Source organism: Petaurus breviceps, unplaced genomic scaffold (assembly GCF_028583685.1).
Source record: "Petaurus breviceps papuanus isolate PSGF00001 unplaced genomic scaffold, PetGlider_PUasm1.0 115, whole genome shotgun sequence".
Classification (NCBI taxonomy): Eukaryota; Metazoa; Chordata; class Mammalia; order Diprotodontia; family Petauridae; genus Petaurus; species Petaurus breviceps.
In genome coordinates, this window is record NW_027185612.1 from 466,677 (window position 1) to 472,634 (window position 5,958).

Genomic DNA, 5,958 nt, shown 5'->3' on the forward strand with positions numbered 1-5,958 from the left:
ACTATATGATCAACCTTTTGCCAGAAATACAAGAAAAATCCCAATCGTTGCCCTAGGGAGTTTAGCTGAGGAAACAAGATTTATGTGAAGCAACCTGAGAATTACATAAGACAATATATGATAGAGCATATGTCAAAAGCTCAATTTCAAGAACTGGTGACTATAATAGAGCATGTCCAGAGCTGAAGGACCTAAGGTTACAGGGCTCGTCAGTTGTATGAGGCAGGACTTACTTAGCTCAGGTCTAGCATTCTTTCTCCTATACCATATCAGTTTTCTGAGTATTCAGGGCAGTCAGAAATAGGAGAGAACACTGCTGATGAGAGCTTCTGAGGCAGATGTTATGCAAGAAGTGGGATGTTTGTTGATGTCTAGATAATATTGACAGCTTAAAACCACCAGTTGTCAGGGAGAGCAGAAGAATTATGAAGAAAATTTTTTGTCATCCTTCTGTGTTACTTATATTTAAGATGGAACTATGGGGAATCATTTGGGATAAACTTTCTTTGTAGAAGGAACAAAGCATTCTTGGTAGGTGCCTTGAATACTGGAATCCTACCCTAACCTTTCGCTATTACCTGATGTTGCTACTTCTGATTTCATCCCCAAGGTAAGCTTTGAATTAAGCAGAGGGCCCACAGTAGGATTATTTCCAGGATAAATTAATTGGTGTATGGCTGGTGGGGTGAGTGAAGTGTGTAAAAGAGTCAAAGAATAAGAAAATAGAGTGAGCATTGTACCTCCTTGTCATCAAACAATCCAGGTAACAGGCCAAAGACAGCTTCTATGCATACTGCTGCTGTAAATTTGGAAGCTATATATTTTCTGCTTTACCTCCATTTGGATAGGAGAAAAACATTTAATGAAAAATGGCTGTATGTCTATATTCGGGGGTCAGCTAGTGGGAGTGGCAGTATGTAAAAAAAATCATAGACTAAAAAAATTCATATACTCAGAACCAAGATGGGACCTGAGAGGCACTGGAACATGAGTATAAAGTTGGAAAGGATCTCAGAGGTCATCTAGTCTACCCCCTCATTTTACAGATGAGGGAATTGAGGTCCAGGGATATTAAATGACTTACCTAAAGTCACAGAGTAAATATCAGAAGTAGAATTTGAATCTCAGCCCAATGATTCCAAGTCCTGTGTTTATTCCAGCCCATATATCTCTCACATCCATTTTGTGTGTACTTTACATTTACTTGTATGTATGTGTGGTTTTTCCCAACAAGCTCTTTTCCCTTTTCCCTGACTTTAAAGGTCATATCCTTGAGGGCAGCACCTGGTTCCTTCATCAGATGTAAACTCTTTGAGAGTAAGGATTGTTTTATTCTTGAGTTTTGTATCCCCAACACCAAATTTGGTGCTTGGCACATAGTAGGTACTTGATAAATGTTTTAATCCATAACCAGTGGTTATTCAGCCTCTTCCCCCAAACTTCTGGTCACCAGGAACTTGCTCCACTTTGGGGCATCCTTTTTCACATTTGGGCAGGGTAAAGAGGACATGAGATATACATACACAAAAGGGAAGATACAAAATATTAATGAAAATATTTTGGTTAATATGGAACCTTTATTTTTATCAATGACCTCCTTGAGATATATTGGGGAAGGTGGGTTTAGTAGCTTAGAAGGTTAACAAAAGTATGACTTAGGGAGAGCTAGGTGTCTAAGTGAATAGAGCACTGGCTCTGGAGTCAGGAGGACCTGAATTCAAATATGGCCTCAGACACTTAACACAAAAACTAGCCATGTGACCTTGGGCAAGTCACTTAACCCCAATTGCCCTCCAAAACAACAACAGCAACAAAAGTATGACTTAGAAGACAAAAAATAAGAATCAGCTGAAGAAACTGGTGATGAAGTGGAGGGGAGGAATAGAAGAAAGCATAATAGAGGTTTTAAAGTATTTGAAGGACTGGCATATGAAGGAGAGATTAGATTTGTTCTGCTTGGACCCAGAGAACAGAACTTGGATCAAGGAGAAGCAGATTTGGGCTTAATGTGGGAAATGACTTCCTAAGATTTAGTTAGGATCTAGTGAGTTCTCAGTGGCAAGAGGCCTCCAAGCAGAGGCTTAATGACTATTTGATGGGGATGTTGTGAAGAGGATTCTTGTTCAAGCACAGATGGTATTAGAGATCCTCTAAGATCCCTTTGGGATTCAATGATTCTTTGACCAATACCCTGCCAGAGGACCTATGAGGTCTATTCTATGGAATCCTGCATTTTGGGGATCTCTTACAGCTAGTATCACACCAATGTCCTTAATAATAAAAAAGACAAAGAACTACTGAGTATTGTGTTACTCTTCTTGAAGTTACCATCATCCAAAGTTAACCAAAAGCCCATGTCCAAGAAGAGCAGGGCATCCAGAAGACTCACTATGCAAGTCAGCTGACCCTTCATGTTTAATCCAGAGTCTGGGCTTAACTTTTTTTTTTTGAAGTATTAGGGTTTTTATGAAATTTTTAAGAATAATTTTCTCATTCACTATAACACACCTATGACTTTTCAACTTGAGCAAGGCTATTATTTTAGGACAGACTTTGTCCTCAATGTTTAAAAAGGTGATAACAGAAATGGGCAGAAGTCTTCTAAAGCCAGAGTTCATTCTGAGTGAGTAGGGTATTCTTTAGGCTAAAATGTAAATTTAATAATTTAGGATGTCTCCTATGGAGAACTCTTGAACTCTTGATCTTAGTCAAATGATCTGCCTCTGAACCATCTTATGGGGCACAATGGCAGTTTCTAGAGAGATATATATATAAATGTATATATTATTTTTTTTGCAGGACAATTGAGGTTAAGAATCTTTTTTTTTTTTTTTAAAGCAATTGGGGTTAAGTAACTTGCTCAAGGTTACACGGCCAGGTGTTTCTGGGTGGGTGCTAAGTGTCTGAGCCCAGATTTGATCCCCAGGTCATCCTGACACTGGAGCCGGTGCTCTTACTCACTGTGCTACCTGGCCGCCCCAGAATCTTTTTTTTGAGAGGGATAGGTAGGGCAATTAGGGTGAAGTGCCTTGCCCAAGGTCACATGGCTAGTTTTGTGTTGTGTCTGAGATCATATTTGAACTCAGGTCCTCCTGACTACAGAGCCAGTGCTCTATTCCCTGCGCCACCTAGCTGCCTCATTAGAGGGATATTTCTTTTGGAAGAATCTCTGTTTCTCAGCTCTGACCCTCTGTTAAACTTCTTTAAAATCTTGTCTTTGGCTTTTGCAGTTTTTATAGGCTACACAGCACGTCTGTTTCAAGCACAATTGTTGGTACCCTTAACCTCGAGGAGCCACACATTCTCCCTTCTCTATTAGTGCAGGGCTCTCACACCACCAGTTTGCCTCAGGGGACCACAATATTAAGACTCCCTACTTCCTAGGGCTTTTTTCAACCCAATTCAACAGTTGTGTGTTTGTGTGTGTGTGTGTGTATGTCTACCTACTATAAACACTCCCCTGTCCTAGGTATTGAGGGAATTTGAAAAGAAAACATGGAACTCACCCTAACCTAAAGAAACCTACAATCAAATTGTGGGACATAATTAAAGCATATAGGACAGTCAGAAAAACATGCAAAATACCATATGATTAAGTTTTAAAATGTAATGATACAGATACTAATGTAATAGGGAGATGGAATGGAGAAAATATTATGGATGGTATAGTGTATAGATTTCTGAACTCAGAGTCAAAAAGACCTGAGTTTAAACTCCCTCTGAGATATTTAATAGCAAAATGACTGTGGGTAAGTCATTTAATTTCTCTCAACCTCAGTTTCCTTCTCTGTCAAATGATGATAATAATAGCACTTAACTTTCCAGCATCTTCCTTCCCCCATGTACTCAGTACTCTGTCTCCCAGCCCTGGGCATTTTTAGTGGCTCTCCCCTATGCCTGGAATTCTCTTGCACCCCCCACCCCTTTTCTGTATCCTGTCCTCCCTAGCTTCCAGAAGTCCCAGCTAAAATCCCACCTTTTATAAGAAACCTTTCCTCGTCCTCACTACTACTGCCTTTTCTCTGTTGGTTATCTTCAATTTATCTCGTATATATCTCTGCACATAGTTGTTTTCATGTTTGTCTCCCCTTTTAGACTTGTGAGTTCCTTGAGAACAGGGACTGTCTTTTGCCTTTCTTTGAATTAGTAGTGTTTAGCATAGTGCCTGGTTTGCAGTAGGTGCTTAATAAATGCTTATTGACTGAATCTCTGTTATGCAGATGAAATGAGAAATTAGATACTTTTTTAAAGCACTATGTAAATGCCGACTATTATTAGGTAATGCCAGCTAACACCAAAATAGCCTTTTGCAAACTCTAAACATTACCTCATTTGCAGTGGTGCACTGAGAAAAGTATGGACTTTGGGGTCAGAAAACCAGGGATCACATCCTACCTCACTTACTTGTGTGATGGGGCAAGTCTCTTAACTCTTCTGGGCTTCACATTTCCTCATCCGTAAATTGAGATAGGCTAGCAGGTTTCTTCAGCTGAAGATCCGTGATCCTAATAGGATCCCTGTGAGGTAGGCAGCATCCCCATCTTACGGATGAGAAAACTAAGGTTTGGAGATTGGTGGCAAAACTGGTAAATGTCTAAGGATTGTTGCTTCTGACTCCAGGATTTACTACACCATGCTGCTACTAGTGACAAAAGGTGAAATTTACCTAGTATGCTGAGGGTTTTTGTTCCATTAGTAACATAGTAGTCAGGTGTTGGGGTAAAAGAAGAAAGCGTAACATTGAGTTATAAAGACAAAAGACCTAATAAAATGGTAAACCTGAGACTAATTAAAGGTGAACATTATGGGGCACTTAATTTGAACCAAAAACCTTTGGTTCTAGCAATCCAATGTTCTAATTCTCTAATAAGCACCTTAGCAACAGCCCCCATTCCCACATTTCATTCTGCTTTAGGACTGAAGCTCCAATGAGGGGAAAAAAAGATTGGGGAAGGCAGGGGTAAACATGACTCCACCCATTTGAGCTGCAAGCTGCTCTGATGGTAAAAGTCATGCGGCAGGGGGCACCTGGATTTGAACCAGGGACCTCTTGATCTGCAGTCAAATGCTCTACCACTGAGCTATACCCCCTTGTGGAAGGCTGATTCTCTTCTTATTTTCTTCTGGTCACTGCACTTGCATCACCACGGCCAGAAATGAGAAAACAAGGTGGGTCCAGAGCCAATTTCTATCATTTAGCTTGGCTCACATAATAAATGAATGGCCATGTGTGTTAAGTTTCCCGAGTATGTCTTTGCCATGCGTGCTAGTATAGCCAGACTAATATTGCTCTGTCCTTAGCAAACAGGTCATGTGATTGCTGCAGCTGCTTCAGATGAGGAGAGTGATATAGGTTAGTTGCAAATGCTTTCCTCTGGTCTTGCTATGGGGAGAGTGCTGGGCCAGGGATCCCCCTCCAGTGGTTCTCAGATGCTCTCCTGTTCTGGTGCATTTAAAGGAATAGCACACGGTTTCATCAGTTGGGGTGGAGGCAGGATGGAGAGGGCTTGAGTCCTTGACGCAGGTTCCCATTTTGCACTATGTAAAAAACACTTAAAAAAAACCACTTCAATTCTGGAGAGTTATCAGAATTTGTTTAATCATTGCTGAATGTAAACAGATGGGCTGGTGACCAATTAAATTATAAAATTCCTCAACTGCTAACGGGGATAAAATACAAACCAGTCTGAACCTGAGCCAGGGACTGTAGGAGCTGCTCTCAAGTGCGGGCCAAGTAACTAGCCCTTCATTACTAGGCTCAAATATTCAATAGGTTACTTCCCTTGCATTCAACACGGCTACTTCCTTCCTTAATTGGTACAGTAATTAAGTCAATTCATCTTTCAGGGAAAAAAATCCCTTACTTTTGTTGATTCACTACTATGGACAACGATGAACATGATGTGGTCACTGCTCATTATCAGCTCACAAACTCATAAGAATAAGATATGCTCACAC

General features: G+C 40.5%; 1 non-coding gene across 1 annotated transcript; it reads right to left on the minus strand.

Annotated features, from left to right (window-relative positions):
- Positions 1-5,019: 5,019 nt before the first annotated feature.
- Positions 5,020-5,091, minus strand: TRNAC-GCA (transfer RNA cysteine (anticodon GCA)). The gene has a single exon. It is a non-coding gene; the product is annotated as a tRNA-Cys (tRNA).
- Between the last annotated feature and the right edge of the window lie 867 nt (positions 5,092-5,958).